The sequence below is a fragment of the Saccopteryx bilineata genome, chromosome 12 (genome assembly GCF_036850765.1).
Source record: "Saccopteryx bilineata isolate mSacBil1 chromosome 12, mSacBil1_pri_phased_curated, whole genome shotgun sequence".
Classification (NCBI taxonomy): Eukaryota; Metazoa; Chordata; class Mammalia; order Chiroptera; family Emballonuridae; genus Saccopteryx; species Saccopteryx bilineata.
The window spans coordinates 13,340,601-13,354,118 of NC_089501.1; the positions used below are offsets into that span (position 1 = coordinate 13,340,601).

Sequence of the window (13,518 nt, forward strand, 5' to 3'; positions counted from 1 at the left end):
TTTTGGTAGGGCTGGGGTGTGGCAAGGCAATTTGCATTTCTAACAAGTTCTCAGGTAATGGTGTTGCGCTGGCCCAGGGATCACATCTTGAGAACAACTGCTCTAAAGCAGAAAGTAGGTTATGCTGGGGAAGCAGGCCTGAAGAGAGTGGGAATATTGGGCTCCACCTTAGACCTACTGAATCAGATATCCACCTATCTAAGGACATGAGATGCTTTCCTCTTTATTTTCCCACTTATTCAAGGTACCTTTTGTCCTTTAGGAATATTTTAAAGTTCTTATCATGAAAGTTATGCAACTTCATGTATTTTTTAAGTATTATTTACTGCTATTGTAAAAGGTTTATTTTTTTCCATTATGGTTTCTAAGTGATGTTGAGTACATGAAAATACTAATGCTTTATGCATATCTTTACACCTTTCTACTTTACTGATTCTTACATTTTTTTTATTGTTTGTAGAGCTTTTCAGAACTAGAAAATAACCATGCAACCCCTAATGACACAATGGGTCTAGACAATAAATAGTGAGTTCTAAACTATTAGGTGAAAACAAGATGGGATGAGAACTATGCAACTTGGAACCACTCATCGATCTTGGCATCTCTAAAAATAAGACAACTGGAAATCATGTGTGTCCCAATGTGACGCAATGCCAGAGTAAGTCCACAGTACCACCTGTGCAATAGTTTTCTAAGAATAAAAAATTAAATTAAATAAGACTCTAATCAAGTATTTAGACCTAACTACTAGTTTACAAGAAACATGGGCAAAAGAAAATAAGCTAATTCACACAATAAAGATGCAATCAAGTAAATCTAGAATATAGGACATTCTATTTGACATATGACTCAATTTTCCACAGACTAATGACATTATAAAAAAGGAGAATAAAAGAGACATAAAAGGCAACAATCAGAAGCAACCTGTGGGCCTAATTTGTGTCTTGTTTGAACCCACCAACTGTAACAAGGTATCTTTGAGATATTTAGGATAATATGAATGGGTGTTAAATAGGTTTTAGATGATTTTAAGGAATTATTCATTTTGTTATATATGATAATAGCATAATGGTTTATATTTTTTAACAAAGTCTTAACCAGATAGGCATGCATATTGAAATATTTATATGTGAATTGACATAATATAGAATTGTCTTAAAATGTGTCAGCACAAAAGAAGGGGTGAAAGCTGAAAGATGAAACAAGGTAGGCAAAATAATGATACTCAGTGAAACTGAATAGTACAGGGGTCGGGAACCTATGGCTCACAAGACAGATATGGCTCTTTTGATGGCTGCATCTGGCTCACAGACAAATCTTTAATAAAAAAAATAACGTTAAAAATATAAAACATTCTCATGTATTACAATCCATTCATTTTCTACCACTCATGTTCATGGTTGCGGGTGGCTGGAGCCAATCACAGCTGTCCTTTGGGACAACACCAAATTTTTATTGGATAATGTGTAACGTACACAGGTCATTGTATGGCTCTCACGGAATTACATTTTAAAATATGTGGCGTTCATGGCTCTCTCAGCCAAAAAGTTCCCGACCCCTGAAATAGTAGTAGGTACGTGGAATTTATTACATACTCTTTTTATATTTGTGTATGCTTGAAATTTTTTGTAATAGTTATGCAATAAAATAAAGTATACAATTGCTTCAGTTATTTTGCTAAGGTTTTGGCAATCAGCTCCTGCTTGCCTGAAAATTATCCTCCAGTATCATTCTCAGTAAAGGTTCTCAAACTACTATTCCCACCTGACCTGTGGTGGCACAGTGGATAAAGCATTGACCTAGAATTGCCTTGTCAAGGCCTATGGGAGTTGATGCTTCCTGCTCCTCCCCCCTTTTCTCTCTCTCTCTCTCTCTCTCTCTTCTCTGTTTCTCTCTCCTCTTTCTAAAAATGAATAAATAAAATCTAAAAAGAAATAAAAAGTGAAAAAAAATGAATGCTATTCCCTAAATTCTTACATATTCCAATTCTTGGCTTGTTCTATATTTGTAGGACATCTTAGTTGTTTCATACTTTCTCTACTTGAATATATTTTAAGGGTTCCTCTATTGTCTCTTTAAATTGAAAGTTGCTAAGGAAAAACTGAATGCCAATGCCATCCTGATTTATTACTAACATAATGTTTTTGCCTATATTCTCACAGGATTCTTTATCTTTAAATTACAAACATTTTCTTTTGTTTCAAGAAAAGAGAGTTTGTTAATTTCTCCTTTTTTGTTGTTGTTGCTCTGTATGATTTTCTTTCTTTTTTTTTAAGACTTTATTTATTCATTTTTAGAGAGGAGAGAAGGAGAAGAGAGAGAGAGAGAGAGAGAGAGAGAGAGAGAGAGAAAAGGGGAGGAGCAGGAAGCATCAACTCCCATATGTGCCTTGACCAGGTAATCCCAGGGTTTTGAACCAGCGACCTCAGCATTCCAGGTCGACGCTTTATCCACTGCGCCACCACAGGTCAGGCTTGCTTGCTTGCTTTCTTTTTTTCTTCCTTCCTTCCTTCCTTCCTTCCTTCCTTCCTTCCTTCCTTCCTTCCTTCCTTCTTTCTTTCTTTCTTTCTTTCTTTCTTTCTTTCTTTCTTTCTTTCAATTCAATGAGAGAAGAGAAGGCAGAGAGCCAGACTCCCCACCTGTGCCCGGACCAGGATCCATGGGGCAAGCCCTAGGGGGTGATGCTTTGTCCATGTGGGGCCATTGCTCCATTGCTCAGCAGTGGAGCCATTTTTTTTAGCACCTGAGGCAAAGGTTACAGAGCCATCCTTGGCGCCCAAGTCCAACTCACTGGAACCAATTGAGCCATAGCTGTAGGAGGGGAAGAGAGAGAGAGGAGGGAGTGGGACAAAGAAGCAGATGGTCACTTCTCCTGTGTGCCCTGACTGGGAATCGAACCCAGGACATCCACACTCCTGGCCAACACTCTACCACTGAGCCAACTGGCTAGGGCTGATGTATGACTTTCAAGAATCCTCACGGTTTTGGATTCAGAACTAAGCCACTGCTATCTTCCTATTGGATCCTCACTAATAATAATTTTTAAAAACTCAGTTAATTTTGTAATAATTCTTGTTCCACCTATTCCTACACTCTCCTTTCCTTTTGCTCTCCAATGCAACCAAAACAGAGTCAGTTAATCCCTGATTTTTTTATATTTGCAGCCTCTCAGCCATGAGAGAAGTAATGAGGAGCAGTAGGTCTGTATATGCACCTCGTATGCAAAAGCTGCAAGAATAACGATTGTTCCCCTCTATGTGGTTGCTGCCTTGATGGTTATATATTCCAGGCAATCACATCATTGCCCAGCATTCCCACGGGAGCCAGGCTGCCTTGAGAAGCCAACAGCAGGTATTTCTAGCAGTGGCTTCTGGCTAAGCCTTAACAAACCCCAAAATGTGTTCTGAACCATAATGAAATTTTAGGAAAAGTGAAAGGGCAAGCTGAGCTGCTGAGGCTGAGCTTAAGCACTGAGAGTAACCCAAGAAGGAGGCCACATTACTGGTAAGTGAGGCAAGTGCCAGTGGCTTCGGAGTTATTCCTTTAGGAGTAGGATTTAGGGTGTGGTTTTTTTTTTGTTTTTTTTTTGTACTTTTCTGAAGTTAGAAGCAGGGAGGCAGCCAGACAGACTCCTGCATGCTTCCAATGGGAATCCACCAGGCATGCCCACCAAGAGGCGTCATTCTGTTGCCACGGGAGCCATTCTAGTGCCTGAGGCAGAGGCCACAGAGCCATCCTCAGCGCCCGGGCCAACTTTTGCTCCAATGAATACTTGGCTGTGGGAGGGGAAGAGAGAGATAGAGAGGAAGGAGAGGGGGAGGGGTGGAGAAGCAGATGGGCACTTCTTCTGTGTGCCCTGACTGGGAATCAAACCTGGGACTTCCACATGCCCGGCCAACGCTATAACACTGAGCAAACTGGCCAGGGCCAGGAGTAGAGGTTTCTTTTTGTGTGTTTTTTTAAATATTTTATTTATTCATTTCAGAGAGGGGAGAGAGAGGAAGGGGGGAGGAGCAGGAAGTCTCGACTCCCATATGTACCTTGACCAGGCAAGCCCAGGGTTTTGAACCAGTGACCTCAGCATTCCAAGTCAACACTTTATCCACTGTGCCACCACAGGTCAGGCAGGAGTAGGGTTTTGATTGAAAGCATTAGGTTAGTTTAATCCATTTTGTGGGTTGGAACATACTTAATACAAATATAAAATGTCATATTTGAAACTGGAAGGAAATCTGCTTAATGTTTATTTATTTGTTAAAATTGAGCTATGAAAAAAAAACACTTGTCTAGCTGTAGAAGAGTTCATATTCTAAATTTTACTTTTCCACTGAAGAAAAGAAGAATTAATGTTTATGACAATCTATTACATGCTTGATACTTTACATCTGACATATTTAAAACTCACAAGTATACTGGAAAGGAGATATTACTCTTTTTTATTTTTATAAATAACACTAAAGTTCAAAAAGGTTAAGGTTGCCTGTCCAGGTGGTGGCACAGTGGATAGAAGTCAGACTGGGATGCAGAGGACCCAGGTTCGAAACCCCAAGTTTGCCTTACTTGAGCATGGGCTCATCCAGCTTGACCATGGGATCATAGACATGACCTCGTGGTCGCTGGCTTGAGCCAAAAGGTTGTTGGCTTGAAGTCCAAGGTTGCTGGCTTGAGCAAGGGGTCACTTGCTTTGTTGTAGCCCCTGCTCTTGGTCAAGACACTTTTGAGGAAGCAATCAATGAACAGCTAAGGAGCTGCAATGAAGATGTGATGCTTCTCATCTCTCTCCCTTCCTGTCTGTCCTCTATCTGTCCCTTTCTCTATCTCTCTCTCTGATTCTGTCACAAAAAAAAAAAAAGAAAGGGAAAAAAAAGGTTAAGGTTAAGCCACAGGTAAAAGATAGTGACTAAATTTGCACCTGAATTTATCTGATTCAACTTCTGTTGGTGTATTCTCAAATATTCACTTAACCATAAAAAACCACGTTTCTTCATTTTTAAAATCAGTGCGGTGAATTGGTACATCTCAGAGTTCTCTTCAACTGTTGTCCTGAATCTTATAGCAAATAGCACATGAATTATCAGTCAACTGGCTTCCTGCTGTACTTCTGGGAAGCGATGTCTGTCTCCAACCAAGTTCCCGGGCCTCTGTCTCGGCCCCTGAGCTCTTTCCCATCCCACACAGCTTTTTCACCTTGGATTTCTAGATTTTGGGGACAGTTATGCTCAAAGTATACTTCTAGTTCATTAATCAGTTTTATTTCTTTATTTTATTTATTTGTTTGTTTGTATTTTTCTGAAGTTGGAAATGCGGAGGCAGACAGACTCCCACACACACCCGACCGGGATCCACCTGGCACGCCCACCAGGGGGCGATACTCTGCCCAACTGGGGCGTTGCTCTGTTGTGACCAGAGCCATTCTAGCGCCTGAGGCAGAGGCCATGGAGCCATTCTCAGCGCCCGGGCCAACTTTGCTCCAATGGAGCCTTGGCTGCGGGAGGGGAAGAGAGAGACAGAGAGGAAGGAGAGGCGGAGGGGTGGAGAAGCAGACGGGTGCTTCTCCTGTGTGTACTGGCCGGGAATTGAACCCAAGACTCCTGCACGCCAGGCCGATGCTCCACCACTGAGCCAACCAGCCAGGGCCTTGTTTTATTTTTTATTATTTTATTTCCTGAGATAAAAATGATAGTGATGAAGAAGGAATTTTCAGCAATAGAAAGTTTATCAACTATTTATACTAGCCCCAAACTTTAATTTCTGTATCTTTCAGTGCCCACATTTTCATCTGTCCATATGACTAGCTATCATTCCTAATTTCAGATGTCCTGCTCCTGCAGCCACACCAATGCTCAAGAAAAATCTTTAAAACTTTTAAATTGTAGTGAAAACTGAGATTAAAATGAATTAATTAATTTACCCAATCACATTCTCTGGATCATTCCAAGGAATAGAAAAATAAGAAAAGTCTAAATGCAGGTGACATTAAGTAATTATGTTTAAGAACAATACTTCAAAATATATGCATCCTTTGGTAGAATACTTAACCTAGTTATTAATTGCATTGTGACAACATGGAATTCCTACTCGGAATGGACTTCTATGATAACAATGGTTGCTGATGGAATCAGCACAAGATTATTTCTCCCTGGGGTTTTGTTGGTCCTTTGTTTGTGTCATGGAGGGAATATGAGGGATAGTAATAAACATCTTTAAAAGGTTTGTTTCCTTAAATAATTGGCTAACTGTGGGTGGATCTCACTGACCCTGGATATGAAGTCAAGCAGTTAAAGACATGTGCAGTTACTAACGAGTGTTTAATCAGTATTTATCTTCTTTGAAGTGAGTCTTCTGGCAGACAAGCACATCTTCGCTCCCTACCCCTGCTCCAGAGCTGAGCTAATCATCCCAGCCGCTGGTAGGGTGGGCTCGGTTTCAATCAAGACTATTCTTTACTATATCTCTCTAGTGTTTTCTACTTTTTTTTCAATGACACTTTATTTTCTTGGAGACACTGGAAAGAGGTAAAATGAGCGGTAACTCTGGGGAGCCTGGACTGAGGCCTGGAGGAGTGGTGGCCCTTGCGTGCTGCACGACATCCACAGCAATCATCCCGCAGCGCCAAGGAGTGCAGTTTGAAGCCCTCTGCTGTAGAACAATGGCTACCCATTAAGATCACGTGGGGAGCATTTGGAAAGTTCTTGCGGTGGACCTTATCCTCAGAGACCGTGATTTAATTGGTTAAAAGTAGGATCTGGGCACCAGGACTTTGTGGGGGAAACCTTCAGGTTATTGTATGGCGCAGGATTAATAACCATTATCCCAGACAGAGACTATGAGGTCAGGGAAAGTCTGGACAAATCTCACTTCTGACACAAACTGAGAATGAGGATGACCCACAAGCAGGATGACCCAGAGTTTGGCTGGCCTTTCCAAGGTGTCTCTGAACCCTTAGGCCCAGACAGATCTTGCTTCTGAATCCTTTGGGGTTTTATTTCCCAGAATATTTCCTCAATAGTTTTCATCTCCTCGTAAGACATTTTATTATAAAAAGTTACAGTAGCCTGACCTGTGGTGGCGCAGTGGATCAAGCATTGACCTGGAACGCTGAGGTCACCAGTTCAAAACCCTGGGCCTGCCTGGTCAAGGCACATATGGGAGTGATGCTTCCTGCTCCTCCCCCCCCCTTCTCTCTCTCTCTCTCTCTTCTCTAAAATGAATAAATAAATAAAAATAATTTTTTAAAAATAAGCAATTAAACAACCACAAAAAATATTTTAAAAAGTTACAGTAATAAAATGCTCCCAGAGTGATTGCTATTTTAAATCTATGAATGAAAAGGGGGTTATATAATAAAACTGCCAAGGGGGCCACATGGCAGGCCTGACAAGCTCAGTGACAGAAAGAAAGCACACAAGTTGTTCTGAAAACAAACTCCTAACAGGGCAGGCTACACGGTCATCCCATCCAGGCCTGTGGCTTCCATAGCACAGGTCAGTCTTGACTTTACGTGAGCTCTCACCACTGTTCTTATGCGTCTAGGGTAAGGTGCCTTTGAAATGTCAGTCATTTTCTTCTCCTACAACGGTAGGCCCCAGAGCTCGGGAACACAGAACCTCTCATTGTTATCTTGTTCCCACATACCATCTCCATGTGCTGACAATGTTAATCATTAACTATCCTGTACCCACCAATGTAAAAAAAGTATGTGTTACTCCATTTTGGTTTTTGTCCAATTCTAGATATTTCCCCAATTTGCTTTCCTCCCATCTTCTTAATCTACCACCAATGAATTCCATGTAACCCTCTTTATGCCTCCTTCTTTGAGTCTAATGTATAAAATCATCTGCAAAACTCCCATCCTCCAAAAAAAAACACAAAAAAACAAAACAAAACAAAAAAAACTCCCATCCTCCAGAGCATTTTCTCAGTCTGTTGAGTTTTGCTTCTGGGTGGGCATAGCCTCAAAATTTGGCTTAAATAAACTCTTGTAAGACTTTACTATAGGCTGGACATTCTTTTGTCAACAAATCCACTTAGATTTATTTTTAAGTCAGTATCTCCTGAGTTTCTTTTTTTTGTATTTTTTTGAAGTTGGAAACGGGGAGGCAGTCAGACTCCCACATGCACCCAACCGGGATCCACCAGGCATGCCCACCAGGGGGCGACGCTCTGCCCATCTGGGGCGTCGCTCCATTGCGACCAGAGCCATTCCAGCGCCTGAGGCAGAGGCCACAGAGCCTTGGCTGCAAGAGGGGAAGAGAGACAGAGAGAAAGGAGAGGGGGAAGGGTGGAGAAGCAGATGGGTGCTTCTCCTGTGTGCCCTGGCTGGGAATCGAACCTGGGACTCCTGCACGCCAGGCCGACGCTCTACCACTGAGCCAACTGGCCAGGGCAAGATTAGTTTCATACAAAAAAAAAAATTAAGCAATAGGAACAAAGTTTCTCCTGGAACATCATAGTGCCAAGAAGACAAGACACCTCCTTGCCTGACCTAGTGGTGGCGCAGTGGATAGAGCATCAGATTGGGATGCGGAGATACCCAGGTTCGAGACCCCGAGGTCACTGGCATGAGCCAGGCTCATCTCCAAGGCTCACCAGCTTGAGCCCAAGGTCACTGGCTTGAACAAGGGGTCACTTGGTCTGCTGTAGCCCTCGGGTCAAGGCACACATGAGAAAGCAATCAATGAACAACTAAGCTGCCTCAATGAAGAATTGATGCTTCTCATTTCTCTCCCTTCCTGTCTGTCTGTCTCTCTCTCTCTCTCTCTCACACACACACACACACACACTGAAAAGACATCTCCTTGAAGTCAGACTTTCTCTAAATCCCAATCATAAGAAGTGCAAAATGAACATAAGGAGAGGTGACTTGAACCTTTGGAGATACTTTTCTGCAAGAGGAACAATGATGTTATACAAATGTAGTCATAATAAAAGTTTAAGGGTAATTTTCCTGCACATGCCTTTTCTTCATAGTGGAACTCTGCCGTAAGTAATTGATGTGACATTCCCAGGCCCTGTGGCTAAGCATACACACTTTTCCACAAAAGAAAACTTCCTACGCTTTCCTCTCTCTGTCCCAGAGGCACCAGGGGGAATGGTTCAAGTGTGTGGGTGTTTATATAAGGCAGTTCTCGCCTGTTCAGAAGAGAGAATTAAACCTAAATGGTTGTTTGTTTAAACGAGTTTCTTATTTTTAATAATCTATCTGGCATAATTTTAGCCCAAATGGTAAGAATTCTCAAAATATTGTATAAATTGTTTTTGCTGTTAATAGTCATCATTTCTTAAATATTGAGAATTTTATAAGTATAAAGGATGATTTTTTCCTTTTAATTCTGCCACTCTCTTATTACCCGCTTCAAAAAAACAAATGCTACTAAGTAGGAAACTGGCCTGCCATTCAGCCAGCTGTGAGGCCAACGCCTTGGAATGCTGTGTGGTGTTGTGCTGTGACTTCTGTGGAATTCAATCCCTGCTTACCAAGGGCTCCCACTTATTTTGATATCATATGTTGGAAAACATGGAAACAGTTCAGTAGGCTCCTATCACTAAATTGTGAGTTAACCTTTGGAAAACGCTAATGAATAGCAAAGAGAAATGTTCTCTGTTAGGCTTTATCTGATTAGTATCCATTGTTCATTGAGGGATTAAAGGAAGCAGTCATCCTAAGAAGTTGTTGAGAATAAGGCAGGATAGTGCTTTAACCCTTGCATCTAACCCTGCCTCCTTTGTGCTGAGAACTGCTCTCTGTGACCTGGTCCCAGTTGCTATTCTCTTGGTTGTGCATTTGTATTCACAGGTCTGCCGGGACCCTTCAGACGAATGGCTGAGCCTTTTCCTTGGCTTCTTCCCACCCCTTCAGCTCCTTGTGGGAGTCACATGGCTAGGAGTGCCTGGCTCCCAAATCCAACCTAGATTCTGAGGACTCTACCATTTTAGAACCTCAGTTTCCTGCTTTCGTCTCTGGGTGAGGGTGGGAAGCATATACAATAATGGCTAAATCCTCAAACATCTATTTGCAAATTATTTTCCTACAAGAGAGTGACAAGAGCCTGACCTGTGGTGGCGCAGTGGATAAAGCGTCAACCTGGAAATGCTGAGGTTGCCGGTTCAAAACCCTGGGCTTGCCTGGTCAAGGCACATATGGGAGTTGATGCTTCCAGCTCCTCCCCCCTTCTCTCTCTCTCTCTCTCTCCTCTCTATAATGAATAAATAAAAATCTTAAAAAACAAAACCAAAAAAAATAAAGATAAAAATTCATGAAAAAAAAAAGAGAGTGACAAAATAGGAAATATTTTAGGACTGAGGGATCTTTGTAACTAACCCAGTCACACTATTGACTGACTAGGTGAAGTAAGTGGTGGTCACCCTAACCCCTCTCCCCACTCCCCACCCTGCTCTGTAGGGATTTTCTAGCAGATATCTTGGGTACAGCACTGAGCTGCCTGAGGTGGTGTAGATTTGAACTAAGTGGAAGTCATCCTCCATTAGTATCTGTGGGGGCTCACAGAACCTCCTCTCCGGGTCCCAGAAGGCGAAAGAAGGCACATGGTCATCTGCAGGTGCCAACAGCGAGGCTTGGCAGTGACATGTTTCCAGCTCTAATGCACTGAAAGCAGCACGAATGAGTCACGTGTTGAGAGGATCTTTAGCAAAAGCCGGTTTTGCACGGTAGAGAGAATTTAACACAGGGCAGAAATTGCCCAGTGGTGAACAGGGTCCAGGTGTCCCTCTATTTTTTGACATTCAGGCTGCATTTCTTAGTCTATCCCTTAAAGTAAGTTGTGTTTCAGAGGGAAGGGTGTGTGTGTGTGTCTGTGTGTGCATGGAGGAGGGGGGAGCAAATGGTCAATTTTAAAACTGAGATTTAAATTTTTGTCTGAGAAAAGAAGGATCATTAAATGGACAAAAACAAAAAAAAAAAAAAACAACCAAAACTGCCTCCTGTTTTGTGTATAGAATTATGCTGTCGATATAACTCAAGTGCTGTGCATTGTACTGGGTGCATTACATTTAGGTTAATACTCAAAACTGTGAAATATAATGATTTTTAGGGAAAGTATTTCTTTTTAAAATGTACAGGTTTAGAAAATGAAAAAAGCCAAATAAAATTAGAAAAAAAGAAATGGGGGGGGGACAAACTACAGAATTATAAGGAGCAGAACTGTTTGTTTTGTTCTTAAGAGAAAGAGAAAGACCTCAGACAGGCTGGTGTCTCCAAATGGAACGCTGGTGCTCGTTCCACTGACCTGGGCAGCTTTCCTGTTCACGTGTCAAATCAAGTCCTGGACTGAAAAAGACTTAGAAAAGGAGAAACAAAAGCAAAAGCCCCCTAGGATTGGAGGAGCAGAGCAAATTTTTCTGATTGATTTCTTTATAAGAAATTCAAAAGAAAATCTAATACTGTCTACCACGGTACATTTTTCCTAGGAAAATTTGGTTATCTCCCTTACCACCAAAGCGTCTGTCTGAGTTTACTGTTCTGAGAAATGTCTGTCCCACTCTTGCTCATGCTATAAAATATGTGGTTTCCCTTAGAATGCTTCCTATGGGAAACATATGTTTGAAAGATTTGCTTTCTTGATTATTATCTGCAAAATGCAAAGACAATTCTTTCTACTTTAATGCCTTACAATTAGCATGTAAAACGGATCCTGCTACACTAGTCTATACAGGAATTCTAGCCTCTCGGGTAAAGGAAAACAAATACCAGCATCAATAAGATGAATACCGTGAGCAGAGGGCTCGTAGGGAAAGTAGGACTCATAAATTACTGTTACTAATTTTCTAGACAGATAGAACAAGGCCTGTAACAATTATTTTGCCCTGTTTTAGAAGATCTCAGAAAGTCTGTCATCCCCAAATCTCCTATGTGAAGGATTTTTTACAATAGTCACGTTCTATGTCTTGTTACCCTGCTGTTCTGGCCACAGCTGATGAACTAGAAGGGGCGCCTGAGAGCCCCAGCGATCAGTCCATAGGTTGGCTACAGGCCTTGAGCTGGCGTAGCATGAAAACTCTGTCCCACAGAGAGCTACTGATTGACTGGACAGGTTAGACAGAGACTATCTTTTTGGAAATTTACATATGAGACACAGAGAGCGTCACAGATTGGATGATGGGACAGAGGACAAAAATACATGGAGAAAAGAAAGCAAGCAGGAGCCACAAGGCAGAGAAACTGAGGCAGCTGAAGAGCTGAGGTGGAGAAAAGAAAAAGGACAGAAAGGGGAAGGGATTAAGTGTACAAACTGCCAGTGATTAAAACAGTCACTGGGATATAAAGTACAGCACTGAGAATATAGTCAATGATATTCTAATAACTACGAACGGTATGGTGTCAGATGGTACCAGACTTACTGGGATGATCCCTTCATTAGGTATATCAACATCTAACCACTATGTTCTATACCTAAAACGAATATATTATATGTCAACTGTAATTGAACAACTTAAAAAAATTATTAAAGAATATATTAGCAAGTCGTTGCATAAGCAAAATAAGCAGAGAATAGCCAAGTCACCAAAATGATAAAGGACTGAAGTAGGTAGGGGACCACAAATGCCTGCCCCTGAGATGACAAGATACACTGAAGAATTTCCTAATTTCTCTTCTTCCATGAAGCCTTGTGTAAGGCCAGTGGCCACCACCATGGTCACGCAGCTTCTCATTGGATTCAGGCAGATGGTAAAGAACAGTGGAGCCAGAAAATGGTTGGCCATTCCGTTCATTAAAGTCCCTTAATAGTGGACCAGCAAACATGCAGGGAAAACCACTTCCTTCTCGCTCAGGGCTCCCAAGCCCGGACCCCGTCTCCAGTTCCACAACCCAGACTCCCTCTCCAGACTCACCCTTTGGACTGACAGGACCCCCACCAACCTCAGCACTCCCCAGCTAAACAGGCAGGGCCAAAATCTCAGGGCTCCCAAGCCCCTCAGCATTCCTTCTCTCTCTCTAGACTCTCCCGAAAAACAGGTTGGGAAAACAACCTTTCTCCAGTGAACACTAGCAGACAACGGCCCCTCCCAAGCAGGAAGGCAACCCGCAACTTGCAATCTGCCACCCTGAGGGCAAGCACCACAGCCTTCTGTAGACCACACACACATGGCGCTGCCCCCCCACGCCAGTGCAAAATAAAAGCGAGCAAACCTAAACACAGATGTTTACGCAACACCTTGCTTCCCAAAATACCTTTACAATAAACCCCTATGACCTGACATAACCCAAAGACCAGCAGCCTAAAGGAGTTTAGCTAATGTAATTTGGCTTCAGGATAAATTTCATAATATATTTCATATATTAATTATAATAAATGGAAAAGTTTAATTTGATCTCTAATTAACTTCTCTTAATAAAACAGTTATTATAAATGTGTTTGGAAACCATGAAATACAGTTCTGTGTAACTAAAAAGACTTTTTTGGATCTTAGATCAGAAAGAGGTATAATTGTATTTTCTATTCACCCTTGTAATAAACTGGAAGAGATATATGCCTATTAGGTTAAGGGAAATGTGATATC

At 41.8% G+C, this 13,518-nt stretch overlaps 1 protein-coding gene across 1 annotated transcript in view; it reads right to left on the reverse strand.

The window, feature by feature from the left end:
* TRAPPC3L (trafficking protein particle complex subunit 3L) overlaps nt 1–13,518 on the reverse strand; it is a 48,571-nt gene that overhangs the window by 15,800 nt on the left and 19,253 nt on the right. The window lies entirely within an intron of this gene.